Below are 19,048 nucleotides of genomic sequence, written 5' to 3'. Positions count from 1 at the left end.
TAATCCGCTCAACTCAAGATGTGGAGCATTATTTTCATCCACATACAGTACTGTTTCGCTGTTTCACATCTTATCAATGCGGCTAGAAAGGCAACTACCTCCAGTCAGAATCGAAAACCGACAGCCCGTATGTAAGTATGCATATATATGATGTATATATATATGTATATATATGCATACATAAATACGTATATATATATATATATATATATATATATATATATATATATATATATACATATTTATACCCATGATGTAAATTTAGCGAGTATTTATAGCACTGAAAATATACAGCAGTTATATATCTCTATGTATGTGTCTGTCTGTCTGTGTGTAAGTACATGCAATGAAATGTGAATAATGTGAAAATTCTCAGTCACATTTATCGACTGTGATATTTTACTGAAACGGAAGAAGGCAATAGTGAAGAAACGAAATTATTTTGGCATAAAACTTAATGCAGATTACTTGTTTGAGACGCTGGAAGAGCTACTTAAACATAACTGAAAAGTCAAGAGGTTTTACACGGATAGAAAAGAAAACGATTTTTGAACTTTAAACGAAAATAAAATTAATAAAAGTAATAAAATATATGGGGTGGGATAATGAATGAGACAATGTTTTTCGAAAAGCAATCCTAACATGTTTTGTATATAATACACTTTCTATTAAACACAGAGACACGCACACATCCGTACACACATACACATACATACGTATGTAGTACGTACATATATACATGATGAATGCAACGTCTTGTCAGACGAGTGCCACTCCCTCAGACACTTAAAATCCATGAGTCTACATGCCTGAGGAAGTATCTATACAAAACTGATGTCATAGAATCTTAGCTTTGTACGACAGCTAAGTCTCTCTCACGGTTCAAAATGTTGAGATCCAGCAACAAGCAAAAGCAAGATAGCCTGCAACAAGTTAAACTGCAGATCAGCTTAATGCGGGTACTGGTCACCCGCTTTATGGTTTGTTAAATAAGAGGTTTGCTTCTCCTAGAAAGATTGCCTTCACCACAGCTTACGGGAGCACTCTCCACCCCAAAGCACACATACACACACACACACACATTTACACGGTGCTAGTGTGCCGTTGATCCACAAAAAAGTGTTCATTCGCCCTTTGGAGAGTCTTGTTTTTAATCCTTCAGGAAGACTAGCCGCGCTCCTCACCAAACAAGTCTGGTGAGGGAACCAGTTTAGTCGCCGGTGACTCGATCATGAGGCAGGTAGTACTGGGTTACATGGTACCAATAGCACATGGCATGACCTGACATACATACATACATACACACATACATACATATATACATATATATATATATATATATATATATATATATATATATATACGCGTGTGTGTATATACTGATGCAAACTATATATGAAGTCTATTAAACATTTTTGCTTATATAGTGTATATTTCATATTGGAAAGTTTCAGCTGTTATTCACGTGTTTACCAACGTCTAAACAGTTTTCGCCATCGGATATTTTTTACAAATGTCGTTTGTAAAATATCTGTATTTTTTTAAAACCTCTTGTGAATAACAAGTAAGATGTATTTTAATTCCCTATACAATGTGGTTTACTGAGCTGATATAAATTGAAGAGTTACATTTCAAAATTAAATTATCGGTTACAGTGCAAAACAAGTAAACAGTTCGAGATAATTATATATATATATATATATATATATATATATATATATATATATACGTTTGAATTAACGGTAGCATTCATTGCAAAGCGTTAATTGTAAATAAAAAAATTATATGGACTTACTACAGAGTTTTATATTTATTATAAAATTAGTATCATGCTATTCACTCCATCTTAGTGCTACATCCTTTTACAAGCAGGCACAATGTCAAAAAGTAGTAGAATCTTGGAAGAGATATCTTATAGACTACTGCATCGTTTGGAAATCCACATAGAGTACAGGACGAGGTCTACATTATATTCCAAAGCTGCAGCTAAAAATCAAATTCATGCAAGAATAAAGCTATATAGAATTACCTTTTTCTACACGTACTATGTACAATTTAAAATAACAAAATGGCAGGCATTTACCGCAAAAACACGGACACTAAACAATATATCTATTCTTAAAGATATCCCCTCAAAACTATCGAAAATCAATACAATGCTTCATAGCACACTGAATCCGCTCTATAGTAACAGACAAACACTTCTAACTACAAATAACTTTGAGGAAAAGAGGATATCCAATAAAACTAATAGGTAAAGTCATTAGATTGGGAGACAACATACCATTAGACAAACTAAGAAACCACAAAAACGGAACAAAGAACACATTCTAGAATAGGCCCCTACGCACAATACAAACAATCAAGAACTACTTTCAGAGAAAACTAAAACCTCGTACTAGCCAACCAAAACGATAAACTTAACAACGTACTTAAAATAACAAAAATATAAAAAAAAACGCCAATTCAAAAACTTAAAATACATTCTAAACGTTTCCTAAATCAACCAACTCACTATAAGAGGGTTGCAAAACGCAATAAACAGCGATGTAGAGTTTGTGACTGATGAAATGGAATAACCTTAAACCCCTTCCTAGTTGAAATGCACTATGGATACATTGACTCTATCACATTACTGAGGCAGAAGAATAAAAGACAGGAAGAGAATAAGAAAATATGTCGAGTAACTCTTATGTCACACGTATACCCTTGTAAATAAACCCCTTTGTCTTTCACCCATGACCCCGTGTTTCTTGATTTATTCTCATTTAAAGTAAGGATATAACAAATGGCGAAAGGATTCGAATTCATAAAAAGGAAACTTTAAGTAAAAAAGATATTAGACAACGAATGAAGAAAAAACTGCACTGAAAAATTCACTATTAAACAAATCACAAAAACTATTCAGTGAATTTATTTAATGCTTTTGCAGGTACTGTTAACCTTTTGTTTTATTACTGTGTTTAGAAAAATCTTCAACATTGACCAATTAACCGACTTTACAAAAACTATACAGTTAGCACTGGCGGCCCAACAAGTCAGATAAAACTTTTACAAAAAAAACAGTTAAAACAAAATGAAATATTAAAACAATATAATTTAAACAAGAAGAAAAAAAATTGTCGGTCCACTCCAGAAGTAAATGCAAATTCGCTGACATAATTTTTATATGAACCAACTAATGACTTACACTTTTCCAGCATATTATCGTAGATACGAAACTTTTTTTTCCAAACGATGTCAGGCTGGCCGGATGAAGAAAAAATGATTGTACTGTTGCAAAAACTGGGTTCCCATGAAAATACCAAGTATACCAATTTTATACTCACAAGAAAACCCAAAGATATTACTTTTAAAGAGACTATAGAAATTTTATCGAACATTTTCGGGGAGCGGAATAGGTTATTTCATATTCGGTATAGGTGTTTAAAAATTTTGAAACAAGATGATGAAGACTTTATCGCCTATTCTGGGACAGTAAATGCTCAATGTGAGTTATTAAAGTTGAAAGACATAAAAGAGGACACGTTTAAATACTTGATGTATGTGCAAGTGTTAACACCCTCGAAGGATAGAAAGATTCGTTCCAGGATATTATCCATCATGAACCAAGACATAGAAATAACCTTGCAGAAAGTTACTGAAGAATGCCAGAAACTATTAAATTTAAAACAGGATTATACTAGTATCGAAGTGAAAAATGTTGACAAACTACAAAGTGTAAAATAAGGTGACAACTATGTAAAACAAATACGGTAAGACGTGTGAGGAAAGAATCATTTCACAAAAGAGTGATCCTTATAAAACAAAATATGCTATATAAGTGCGAGCGTAAGGGGCACACATCAAATGAAGAAATACTATAAGACTGAAATGAAGACCATTAATTCTATGAAAGGGTCCATGTATGGTAAACAAAGGAAATATATTGAAGTTTGAATTAATGTCCTAAAAGTAGACTGTCTTGTGGACACTGGAAATGCCATATACTTAATTGATGAAACAGCATGGAAGAAAATTGGTTCTCCAAAGCTGCAAAATACAACGAAAATTCCCAGAGGAATGTCTTGGAATAGATTAGAATTTAAAGGTGAATTTTATGCTAATGTGACCCGGAATGAAAATACGATAAAAACTAAAATGTATTTGATACCCGGAAAAATGCTTATCTATTCGGCTATTTTGATGATACTTTTCAATATATGGAAGACACCAATGAACTCCTTTTGCAAAAGAGTAAATTTAACAGGATCTGAGAGTCCAAAACTGCCAGGAATTTTTGTTGGAGATTTGAAGAAGGATTTTAAAAATGTATTTTCTGATAGTCTGGGTTTCTGTACTAAAACGGAAGCGAAATTGCAACTGAAAGATGAAGTGAAATCGGTGTGTAAACTCAAAAGAAAGATTCCCTATTCGGCATTAGAAACAATCGAGAAAGAATTAAATAGACTTGAAGAAATCGGAGTAATAAAAAAAGTGAACTACTCTGAATTGGCATCACCCACAATTTATGTGAACAAAAATCAGGGTATGTTGGTTTTTTTCGACAGGATTGAATGATTGCTTAAAGAATCATAACTATCTACTCCATATTTTCTAAGTTAAATGGAGGAAAGATTTCACACAAATTGACTTATTAGAAGAATATTTGCAGGTCAAAGTCCACGAAGATTGTTCTAAATACCTAACAATGAATACTCATAAAGGATTAATTTCTCTGAAACGATTGCTGTTTGGGTTGAAAGTAGCATCAAATTTATTCTAACAAATTATGGATGCTAGCAGGCTTGTCTTATGCAATGGCTTACGTAGAGGACATTTTGATAAGAAGCAAAAATGTTGAAGAACATAAAAACCATATTCGTAAGGTTTTCGAGAAAATAGAAGTCAACGAGTTTAAAGTAGCTCTCGAAAAATGTAATTTTGGTATGGACAAGATTGAATATTTGGGACAAATAATTGACTGGAAAGGTAGAAGACCATACCCAAATGGGGCAGAAGCAATTAGAAACATACCTAGACCAGACAATGAAGTCAAGTTATAGTAAATATTGGGTCTAGCAAACTACTATAACACTTATACCCCAAATATGCATGATCTAAGACCACCATTAAATGAATTATTGAAGAAGAATAAAACAATCGCTCTGGCAAAAGAATGTGAGGAAGCATTAAAAAAAATTAAAAGATGTTCGTTATCGGATCTAGCGTTAGCACATTACGATCCAAAAAAGGATTTAATTTTAATGGCAGATTCGAGAGAATACGGTTTAAGGGTGGTGCTTCTTAACAGAATGGAAGATGAATCTATTAAACGAATTTCTCACGCCTCGAGAGTTTCATTAACCGATGAAAGAAAACACAGTCAGATCGAAAAAGAGGATCTGGCTATTGTGTATGCAATGAGAAAGTTTCATGGATTCATTCTTGGAAGATCTTTCGACTTGGAAAGGGATCATAAACCATGATGTTTAGTTCAAAAAGGAGATTACTACTCATACGGTAAATAGATTACAGAGAGGGCGTATTATTTTGCTTGATTATGATTTCAAAATGAAACACCTAGCATCTAGTAAAATTGCACATGCAGATGGTTTGTCGAGGTTGATCCCAAGTAAAACTGAATTTGAAGAAACTGTTATAGCAGCACTAAAAAGGAAAATTTACTAACATATATATTAATAAATACTGTCAGAGTATTTCTTGTTACACGTGAAGAAATACAGAAAGCAGCAAGAACAGATAAATACATTAACAATATAAAAAAAAACAAGTGGGGCAAGACGAAAATAATAGAAAATGATTAAAAGCGTTTCCATTTTCTATGTGTGATGAAACTCTGATGTACGCAGAGTGGTTATACCGCGAGTATTCCAAAAGAAAATCCAAAGATAATTCCACATGGTACATCCTGAAATTTCCAGACTGAAGGCCCTAATGAGAGGTTTAACATACTGGCCTTAAATTGATCAGAACATTGAGAAAATGGTGAAACTAGCCGCAACATCTTCCCCCATACGGACGCAACATTAGCCTAAAACAGATGTCCCCTGGACACGCATCCATATTGATTACTCAGGACCTCTGTAGGAATATTATTACCTAGTAATCGTAGATATTATGTCAAAATAGCCAGAAATTCTCAAATACAAACACCCTTCACTTGCAAGCACAATAGAAACGCTGGACGAGGTAATTAGTCGGTTCGGACTTCCGAAAACAATTGTCTGTGATATTGGCACGATGTTTAAAGTATGAATTCAATAACTACTGTGAGGCACTGCCCATTGAACACATTACAACACCAACTTTTAAGATTTGTCGAAACTTTTTAACGAGCTTTAAAAACGAATAATAATATTCGACACGAAAGAAAAACCATTAAAAAATTCTTAGCAATATATAGGATGACACACAATACAAATACAAAAGCTAAATTATCCACAGCTGAAAGTAGGTTTGCCAGGAAAGTATTTTCGGTATTCGACTGGTTAATCCCAAGAGAAAAAGTAAAAAAAAAAAATGTATCAAGGATAATGTAAGATAAAGGCTTAAAATGACGGGGATAAAGTTTTCCTCCAAACTTATCGGCAGGGAAGAGTTTTTGGAAGGCGCGCATAATCTCAAGAAAGATTGGGAGAATGATTCACAAAAAAACAGATTAACCAACTGAGAGCCCGATACACAGAAACAGTCAGAAATCAAGAGTTACCAATGGAGGTGCTATATGACACTTTCCATATACAAACTCCAAACAAGGAAGTACCAATAACTTAGAAATCCAGTCATTGTCCATGAGTAAAACAATCGGCAAACATAAATGGTGTGGAGAAGTGAAAGGAAACGGAAAAGCATCCAATTTTTTTAACAAAGTCTAAAAAGGAAAAAATGGTAGAAGCAAAATTCTATGGAAGAATTTAGCTTGGAAAGAAGGTGATGTAATGGAATAACCTAACACCCCTTCATAGATGAGATGAACTATGGATATATTGACCCTCTCATGTGACTGAGGCAGAAGTTGAAAAGACAGGAATAGACTACGAAAATATGTCGAGTAACTCTTATGTCACATGTATTCCCTTGTGAATAAACCCCTTTGTCTTTCACCCATAACCCCGTGTTTCTTGTTGTATTCTTATTTAAAGTAAAGATATAACAGTAACATAATCATCGAGGGGCATTCGATAAACCGAACACAAATATTCAAAATAAAATGAAGTCTTAGATTGCATTTCAGAAATGTATTGCTTTATGCATAACTATGCACAACATGCAATGAATCTTAAATAGGCACAACCAAAATATTTAGTAATAAAGTTAGCTTACATTGGAATAACATAAAAATCGCAGAAAACAGACATTAATATAATTGAAACCACATACATGCATCCAGTCGAAATAACTAGAAGATAAAGCCACTCTTTTAAATCGGAAAGTACTTTTATTTACTTACGCACGAGAAGATTTTCATTAAAAAATTGATTGACAAATAGAACAAAGCTTAATATTAACACACAAATAAACAAAATACAAAAGACACTCATATATACATTCATGTGTATGTGTCCAGCCTATACATAAATAATAACTGAAACACACCCACACGCACACGTACGTTCACACACACTAGCACACAGTTTCCATCATCTCTACTGTAGCAGATTGGACAATATCAGGCAAACTTTACAATTAGATCAACAACAATAAGACGTACTTGATATTCATTTATGTATATCGCTACTTTCTTTATCAACAAATGCTATTAATTAATGTCATATAATACGAAGAAATTATTAGAATGTGCGGACCTTGTTTTGGGGATAATGCTATATATATATATATATATATATATTTCATAATGTGATAAATGGTATATTATTAATTCCACAATAGCCATGATAGTCAACGAACTGGTAGTCCAAGACTCGAGTTTAGCCCTCATTTGGGCTCATCAGTTAGACACATCTGAACTCAGGATTCGAAACCCGAGCCTTTTGCATGCGAGGCAAGCACTCTACCAACTGAACAAACCCCCCGCACACAAAACTTTCTATTAACCAACACAGGTCAAGCAAATATATATATATATATATATATATATATATATATATATATATATATATATATAGATATAGATATATATATAGATATATATAGATATTGCTTGACCTGTGTTGGTTAATAGAAATTCTTGTATATATATATATATATATATATATATATATATATATATATATATATATATATATATATATATATATATCAGAGCATGGACCAAGACCAATCAAGAGAATAGGAGAAAAATCAAAGTAGTAAAAATATAATCTAATTACTACATTATTACTAAATTATAACTATTAAACCATAAGTATTTCTAATACAAAATATTATAGGCATCTTAAAACCTGAAAACGAAAGACAGAAATCAAATTAAAATCAACCACAAAATCAAATAACAATTCTCCTGCAAAAAAGAGACATAGATTATTAACACAACGAAATGTAACTTATATTTCACAAATCAATACAAGAAAAACCACACACACTCACCGACTCTCATCCACACGCGAACGCCCGAACCAATACATCATTATGATGTCAAATAGCCCCGATTAAACATACACACATGCATCCCACACCTCTATAAATAAAAGTGAAAAATAAATAAAAGAAATATTTGAAAACAAACAACAATTACATACAGACGACTTCAAATGATACTCATTGATCCTGAATGAGCTCTAGCAAAACCAGTGGAAGTGTTAAACTAACCTGAGTTTTAAAATGTTTACTCTGTGAGAAAAGCGCTACTCCAAAAATGGCTTTTACAATATTCACCTTTTACAAAATTTCTGAAGAGTACGTTAAAAAGACTTCGTCAGAATCGCGCAAAATTATTTTTAAAAAAATGTTTTCAATAATATCAAAAATGAAAGTATCCAATAGTAATATATGTATATGAAAACAAAAAAAAATGTTGCTGACTCTACTTATTTAAATATATACCATCTGCCTTTAATTCAATCTGAATCTGACTAAATAAAGGCAGAAATAACACATTTTATGTTACATTTTCGCTTTAATTACTCTTAAAACGACGCCTGGCCACCAGTCTAAGTAATCCGGAATAGTTTCACTACTCCCCTCTATCGAATAACTTTTGTTTTCTGAGATCATAAACACGTCAATATGCACATTATATTTAAATGTATCGTTTATTTTCGTGTTAATTTTTATAGATTTATGTTTTCTACTTTTCATTCTGTTGTGGTGGCACCCATTCATTTGCATATGTGGATAGTAATTACGCATAAATAGGGAGACTCAGTTAGTCTGAGGGTGTATTCACCAGAAGCCACTGAAGGCCGCCGAGAGCAGATATGTTTCTCCAGCAAAGAATCTCTTATTTGACACCATTATGTAAATATCCTGTAAATATACCTTTTCCTAATACAATTCTTATTTGATCTACCTTTGTTTGTTGAGTCGTCATTTGTATTGCTTTCTACGTTACTTGTTTCAGCCTGCACACTGAACATATTTAAGAAGTATAAAATTTAATAGTAAAATAATGAATATAGACACAAAAGGAATATAGACCCATAAATGGTTGATTCATTTTGTTATGTTTAAACAAATAGTTGACAAATTTTTACTGCTTTTATTTGAAATGGTTCGATATGTTTACGCATTCTCTTTCCGACGCAGGTGTCTAATATGATGCATATCTTTTAAATTCTAGTAAGTCATAAGGTTACTTTCCATAACCGTACATAAATAAAGTATGGATTACAATGTAGCAAACTTTCGTTGATTTCACTCCAAAATATGTACTTGTATTTTATATTTTTAACACGGATAATGATTGTAGCTGCGACATTTCGCGGACAGTTTAAGGTTGAATATTTTTTTCCCAAAATGTAACAACCAGATCAATTACGTATTTTAGTGATCAATATATAATGTATTCATAAGTTAATTAATCAAACATTCATCAATCAAATTGTAAATAAGATGGAATATTGTAAAAGGCACTTTAATTTATCATTTAAAATTTTCATTTTTCTTTTTATTTCGCATTATATAATATTTTGTAACTCATGCAATTTCTTACATGGAGGAAACATAAACAACTAAAAACAAACTTTACTATTGCAAAGAATATCGGAACACATATAATACAACAAATGTCCTCATTTTTTTCTTTTGCACGCGTTATTTCAAAACAAGTAATTCGTTTACAAATTACATGTAACTTGTGAAAAAAAAACCCTTAAAACACAAACAAATAAATTGTTTTCAAGTTGTCCCAACAGAAACAAATTTATTCATGAAATTTCCTTTTAAAATGACGGGCACTCCGAATACAAGTCTTGTTCTTCTCGGAAAATATGCAGCATGTTATTATCAATGTTCTGAAAAGAATTGTATTTAAAAATAAAGTATAGTTTTGTCTTTAACAGCAGATGTAAAAAAATTGTCTCGTCTTTTCTCTTTCTTTCTTTCGTTCGTTCCTTCTCGCTCTCTCCCACTATATATATATATATATATATATATATATATATATATATATATATATATATATATAATTATCAATTTTCTTAATGTCTGTGTGTATGTGTTTGTGTGTGTGTGGGGGTGGGCAACGCGGTTTATCTCAGCGTAGAGACAGTCCACCCAGGCAAGATCGGTACTGAAATGAAGCTTATTAACCAGCGGATGTTTTAGTGATATTTATATCCATGTTTGGTGTATGGAAATGCAAAAGAATGCAAAAAATACAAAAAAAAATAACAGCGATTTACTAAGCAACGTTTTATTTACTAGATAGTTTTCCGGTATTTACCGGAAGTTATTACTTCCCTTAGTAAGTTCGATTTACTGTTTGTGTGTGTGTGTATGACGCGGTTTATCTCAGCATACCAACAACCCATCCAGGCAAGTAAGGTACCGGAATGAAGCTTATGACCCAGCGGATGTTTTAGTGATATTTTTATCCATGGTTGGTGTATGGAAATGCAAAAAAAATGCGATTTTCTAAAACACTTACTGAATAATTTTGTCTGGTACAAGGACTCAGCTGGGCAAGCGTAGATCCTTGCGTATATATATATATATATGTATGTATATATATATATATATATATATATATATATATATATATATATATATATATATATATATATAGTCAAAAATTGATGCCATTCTATTAAGTAATTAGTGTTATTACGATATGTTTTGTGTTGTGACATTAGGAATACAATAAATGCTCAAGCAACGGGTTTAGGTAGATGAGACAAGAACGTGAATAGAAATAAAAAAAAAGTAATCCGCATTCTTCGAGTGTTTACTAAGGTACTCTGCAGTCTCGCATCTATTCACGATTATTATTCACATAAAAATTAGTCTCGGGGTTTTACAATAATTACAAGAGTACAAAACGAGTGAATGGGCAAGTCCCAATCACAATTAGGAACTTCCAGTAAATGTTTAAACATATATAAAAGCAAGGATTAATCTTCCGCGTTACAGTACAGACAAATTAGTATTCTGTGCGTTATGATAAACTTGCTTTAATCCGTGTTAAATAGAAACATTTTTAACCGCCACGACTAACACCACTTACTCAACGACATGCTATATAGTTTCTGTCTAGGGAGATCTACAGCTCATGTAATGACTGTAATTTCATAGATTATCAATTACTGTGTCGACGAGGATTTCAACTGAAGGGCAATAGCTTCTGATATATAAAAACACATTTGGTATACTTTGCCATAAAAAAGTCTTACATATACAATTAACCTGTATGAAATAAATTAATAAGTACTAAGAAATACTAAGAAGTAATATTTTTCTACGTAGTTTTATACAAGTAATAACACACATTGGAACACCCAATCTTTAATTTACTTCCTTAGTCCAATGCCTGTTTGTAGACATTATTTTTGCCTTGTTTCGTTAAAATATCCCGTTTTAGTAACACCAATGTACTATTATAAATTACAATAACTTCCACCTTTTGTGAAAATCGGTGTAGGTCTAAATTGCTACGAGTTTTATCTCGACACAACTACAACACAACCACAAGAGTTTCGTCTCCCCTGAAGTACAATAGGGCCACAAGATTCAATCTATAAAATATCTGGAAATATCTCTTCACTATATAATGTTTTCTCTCCGATGGGTTTATACAAATCGTTGTCCATTGGAAAAAAATTAAGCTCAATGTATCAATGCTGGCATGCCTCACGTATCAATACTGGGTCGAACTCGCTTCTTTATCTTTATCAATGATTTGCTAAATAACATTCTACGTTTATTATCCGATATATATGCAGATAACTCTGCGATCTATGGCAAAACTTCAAATGCTAACAACGGGCAAAACCTCCCCGAGCCCTTTTTTACACACCTTGAGTAAATAGTACAATAGGATAAAAAGTGGCAAGTTTTTATATTTTCAGCATAAACGCTCTGACTCCCATATGGACAGAATCGATATGAACATCTCTCACCTTAAAGAGGCTCCCTGTTTTGACAAACCTCTGTGTCTAATCTTTATTCCTTATCTGAAAATGTAAGACTTACATCAAATATCTTTCGATGGTCGCAGAAAAATGGTTTCGTCATTTAACCGCTCAAGAAGGTATCTAACACATGACGCAATTCGCTACCTGGACAAGAAATCGATCAAAAAGTCGAGACGTCCTACAATAGAGTACTGTTTCTATATCTGAACGGGGGCTGCTCGGAGTTTTATAGTACTTAGAAAAATTTAAAGAAAAAAAAACAAGCTTCGACACATAGTAGGTGATTCTTTTCTTCACTGAAACCTATTTCCCAGATAAGTAACGGTGTAATAATAAACTATCATTACTTTTATGGCAAACGCTTATTTGTACTGCCAATGCATGGTCCTACTTTGCTTTGTTTTCACAAACTCTCGAGTATATATCTAATAGAGTTAGACACAGTTAATCAACCGAGAATCACTTCACTCTTTCTAAAAACATCTAAATATGAACGGATACATATTCAAGAGTCAAAAGAATGAAAAGAATATTCTCTTGTCACAGCCCTAATTATCACTTAGCTTATCCTATTTGCATATATTTATAAGGATAAAAACAGTTACACACCTATTTCACTAGTATATGTTATCTATCAAATAGCGGAACTTGTGTCTCGGCGTGGATCGTGAAGTTTTTTTTATAATTACATGAGATGATCCAGCCACAATACATAAAAAAACTCCCTTTCTCTTATGTAGCGGTGTCTATTTTCTATAGCCAAAGACAGATTGAAAGAAGAAATAATATTCAGTAAGTACGAGAATCGAATCACATTGATCAAATTCACAAAACCGACGAAAGAAAAAACAATCATATAAGGTGATATTATAATACTGTATTCATGCCATATAACGAATTACGGCGTAATTACTGAATGCCCTGAAAGGAACGTGTTGGGAAGGTATTTAAAGCTTACTTTAAATAACCAGCTACTTTATTTATGTATTGATGTAATGTAAACATATCAGCTTAGGTGTTTTAGATTAGTTAAAGAGATAAGAAAACGTTTTTTCACGTCAATCGACGCAATCATATAAACCTAAACGCGCCTGACTAACATGCAGCATATTTCCACAAGTGAAAATTTCTCTCTGTAGGAAGAGAATTTCTACTTCGCAGCATGTATTTTAAGCTAGGTAAATTGTCCCGATAAGTGGGGACACCAGCGGGAGTTCTCCTCGTCAGAGTGTGAATGTCTTGGAGTTTAGAAGTAATCACTAATGTCTTCCTCCTATTATTTAGCTTTGTTTCCTCGAATGTTTGGCCTTGATGTAGATACGAATCCTACATTGGTACATCTCATCACCAGGACATTAAATACCCTATCCACAAAGGTAACGCACACCCTGCGTGTATTAGAGGCACTGGTTAGTTTAATGACTTTTACATCTGCCTAAGTGGAACTATTGAAAGATATTTACTATTGATTTATTAATTCATTAATAATAATACGAAAACACATGTTCTCCTCCATAAGTTAAAAGCATTTTACTGGTTCAAGGAAAATCATTATCCGTAGAGCATTACGAATTTACTTGTTTCTACAACGGGGTAATTTATAACACAGGTGCGTTTTAAAAATTCCTTCAAATGATCATTCTGAATAAATATAAAATTTAAAGCTGCCTCAGTGCAGATTAATTTCTCTAGACAACAAGAAGAACGAAGAGACGCATAAGAACATATACGAAACTCCACTTCTAAAATGATGGTTAATTATCCTTCCTTTGCTACAAATGAGTTGGCTGAAATTTGAAAAGTTGTTATGTGTTTAGATATATTTATTTTATTTGCCCGTCAAGCTTATTTAGGACGAATCTGATGTGCTTAATAAAAATCACATTAGTTTGTTTTCTCAATCAGGTCTAGTTTTTAAGACTAGATGTCGACTTTTAACTTTTTGTCCTTGCCATTGCGTCAATCGCAAAACTGGAAGTGGCGAAGATATAAATTAAGGACTGTAATCGAAAAGAGATGTTGTCTTTCTAAAATATCGGCGAAAAAAGCGACTGTTCCACGTTAGAAAACTGTCCAGTTGAGGGTTAAATGAATTAATGTTTTAAGTCAATGTTTGGATATTTATCCTCCGAAAGGTCGAGCTTAAAAAGCTGCCGATCTCGTGCAAATCCGTCGCCTCTGTCGAAACTTTTCGGCAGAAATACAGACATATATACGTACATTTAAGCAGACAGTTGGGATTTACATTAAAGATGATTTTTATAATGACAATAAAATTGAGGTACGGTAGTTCATTCTGAAAATATCGAAAGTGGATCAGGTTGAAGTTAGAAAACTTGGAAATCATCCAAAACATTTTTGCCGTGTTTTTTCTAGGATTAGCTATGAAGATATTTAAAGCTGGCAGCTTTGACACCCCGCAGGTTCCGCTGCTCATCAGGGATCCAGAATGCATTAACTCAATAAACGAAGTGGAACTGGAGGCAAAAAGGATATGTGTTTGGTAGTGAACAAAGATATTGGCAACGAGAAGGTTAAAACTTACGCAGTACTAGTTAATAACATACTGACTGCTTAAAGAAATCTGGACCACAACATAATCGTCAAGATGCGCTACCTATTTACACTAGTTTCCTGACAACCTGCGTTCAATGATAACGAACAGAATTGTCATAAGTGGCTGAAATAGATATAAATGGCTGTGGAAATTTGAAGAGAAAGCTCCCGGCAGCTGAGCATTCCCGGACTTTGAAGAAATGGAAGTGCAATCCCTTAAGTTGAACAATGATGACGAAACATGCAATTAATTTTTGCTTACCTTCATCAATGCCCACTCTTTAGTAAACAGCAACCGATGTTTCTATTAATGCTATTATGTTTTTGGCAACTATATTTTAAATGTACTTAGGATGACATGTATTGAAAATATCAGCTCATAATGCCAAAAAATATACTACATTTTGTTACAAGATCTGATTGTTTTTAAATCACTTCAGCGCAAAATCTGATCTGATTTAGTGAAACAAATGCCATTTCCTGATTAAGGAGTGCAAGTATGTCCCGAATAAGTTGTACAAATCTAGACAAAAATAAAAAGGAAAAAATGTTGTCCATTGATTGACTGATAATGTCCAAGCTATTATTGTTCGACATAAAAAAAAAGAATCACATTTCCCTTCATATTTATAAGCTTTGATCTCTTTGACAGAAAAAAAAAGTTACTGAGATTATCTGCATCGTTTATGGGCAATTGATAAGGCTTTGACATGAGAATATTCTCATCATCGCTTTGACCCTCGAATATGTACCCGGCACAGTTAGACATAGTGAATCAACCGAGGAACACATCACTCTATCTAAAAACATATATGATATTAACTGATATATACTCGAGAGTAAAAATAATGAAAAAAATATTCTCTTGGCATAGTCCTAGTAATTACGTAAGATAAATAGATTGATAAGAATTGATATCTGTAGCACTCACTGGACATTTTAATCAAAAAACTGTTTATAAAACTGCACATACTGATAAAAACGAAATAAGTCAAAGTGCAGGGTGACAAAAAAAATCTAAATGGATGAAATCTAGAAGATATGCTCAAAAAATATGCCAAAGTTTCATTTCGTTCGGACGAAACACTAAGAAACTGGGCCTAATTAGAGTTGGGACCCGTTTTTATGGGTCACATAGTCTGCAATGAGACGAACATAATGAGGAAGTCACACGCTTTAGATAGTCGATTGAAATCGAATCGTAATATATCTATCTATCTATTTATCTATATATATATATGTGTGTATATATATATATATAGATAGATAGATAGATAGATAGATAAATAGAATAACAGACAAATAGATAGTATAGTATAGTCAATATATCTACTTTCTATTTCAGTTTATTGAAAAACGTGTAGCATCATATACAGTGATCTAATTGATGTGCAAGTATTCACAATAATTCCTTTTTTCAAACCCAATTACTTTTTATATATTCGAGGACACTGCTATCAATGATATAAAAAAAAAGTTACACGTGGAAATTTGTACATTTAAACGTTCACTTCGCATAATTATTTGTACAATAAAGCACATTCACTAAACACCCATTATGTAAAAGGTTTCTACTATACGAAATGAATGCATTCCGTACACCTTCGACTTAGACTTTACCCTACGCATCGTTATTTATGGACACATGTTTAGGGACACAATCGGAAAGATAATCCTGCAATATATATATATATATATATATATATATATATATATATATATATATATATATATATATATATATCTTATGACGAGGTCATCATATAATGATTAGACTACTCTGACTGACTTAAACAATATTCAAAAATAAAATGTATAAATTTCTACATTATTTCACGTGGGTAACGGTAGACAAATGGATACGGTCCTTGCTAATGAAGCCAGAGATGGCTTTTGTCGCCACGTTCGAATACATCGACTGGTGTTAATCGGGACACCCTGCACTGACAATTCCCGAAAGGATGAAAAACTTGTGTCTGTAGGTATTAAATTTTTCTCAGTAAATAATTATATATATATATATATATATATATATATGTTTGTAGGTTAATTTTTTATTTCAACATGCATAACAGTAATTCAAATATATCATCTCAAACTTAAGAGTAATCGAATAATTAACGGAGATGTTCTTCATCTATCTTTGCTTGTAACGAAAGAAATGATAGTTTGTATGCAGATCATACATATTATTATAGACTAGCTGTACCCTGCCACGACTTGCTGTGGCTCGATTTGGTGTAATGGAAAAATCCGCATATTAAGAACGCCTCTAATCTCCCTGTATTAAGAATGGTTTTGGAATGAATACTACAATTCTCCCCATTTTAAAAACTGCTTTCGGAATAAACACCACCAATCTACTCCTGTTGACAATTGTTGAAGTGCACATCATGTTAAAAGTTACTTTTTTGTTTTTTTTAATAAATTGTTAGTTGAAAGAACAGGATAGTTACCAAACATCATCCTTTCCCCATGGAAAGAATGGCTAAACAATAACGGTGTTATTGATAGAAACTTATCTGTATTTAACCTAACAATTTCTTTAATGAAGAAAGGGCACTTTTTCTTATAAAAAACAACTTCTGTTAAAAAGAAGTGTACTTTCAATTTTGTTAAAATGTTTTCTGAAAAAAAGATACATAAACTTTAACCTGACAATTTACGGTAAAAAAAGCAAAACCCCAACCATCGGCTAACGTATACATTCACATTGTTTTATTTTTATAATTTCACGATATCTTATTATTTAATAATAAATTGTTAGTTGAAAGCACAGAATCATTAGAAATACCCCTCCCCTGTGCAATGAAAAAATATAAATTAAAAAAAAAGATATTATTCAGCACGATACCAAAAATGCAGACAAAACTGTACTTTCACCTAACAATTCATAGTTTAATAATAAAAAAATGTGGGTACTTATAAATTTTTGTTACTGTGCTGCAATAAAAATGTTATTATTTTGAAAGGCATTCTTAACATGGGAAGGATGTTTTTAACTAATCTGTGCTTACACCTTACAGGTAAAAAAAAAGAAAAATATCGTGAAACTTTAATTTAATGTAAAGAAACTATTTCAAAATAGCGTGATAGCAAAAATGCATAAGCACTAAGATTTACTTTAATTTTACAGGAGATATTGTTTCTGGGTGCATACGGTGGCAGATGGTAACGGAACTATTTTTACATTTTTTTTATCATTATCTAATTGTAAGATGGAACACAAAATAGTTAGAAAGCACCCTCACCTGCTGATTAAGAATGGTTTTCCAAATAATAACCTTATATTTAAGCACGGAACCAAAACTACATAAGTACCGACATTTTCTATTTTATTGGTCAATGTTTTTCATGCTAAATAAAATAAGACACATGTAATAATTTAAAAACTTCATCTTGCAGTTTATTTTTTTTAATTTGTTAAACACATGATCACATTTTCAATAAGTATGTTATTCTGTTTTACCTATTTAAAATTTGTAAAACATGTAAACAAACTTTTGCTCGGTACGGGTGACGACTTTTAAAAGTCTCTGTTTAGGTTAGAGGCTATATGTACAAGTAAACGGCAAATCTGACACAAAAGATCGGTATTACTTTACTTTAAGTCCCGTCTCACGTTCGTATGTAACAAAGTATTTTTTGTTTAGATTTCAGTGAGCTTAGAACGAATCTGCAGGCCGGTACGTTCGAGCATAAAGGAAGGCTGGTAATTATGCACTCGTGTACCAAACTGCCTTGCCCAAAAACCTGCTAGCCAATAAACACGAAAGAAAGTGTCTCCCCTCTCAGGTGGCCAAAAAGTGGGTGCTCATGTTAATCTAAATTAACATGGAAACGTGATCACCCATTTTTCGAAAAAGTTAATTCTTCATATCATGAAAAGTATTTTTTGCGACGGAAACGGTTTTCAGATTTGTTTGTTGCACACCGAAATCTAGAAAATATATTTTGTT

The sequence above is a fragment of the Euprymna scolopes genome, chromosome 27 (assembly GCF_053919585.1).
Source record: "Euprymna scolopes isolate OS-2025 chromosome 27, ASM5391958v1, whole genome shotgun sequence".
NCBI classification, from domain to species: Eukaryota; Metazoa; Mollusca; class Cephalopoda; order Sepiida; family Sepiolidae; genus Euprymna; species Euprymna scolopes.
This window is presented reverse-complemented; position numbering follows the sequence as displayed.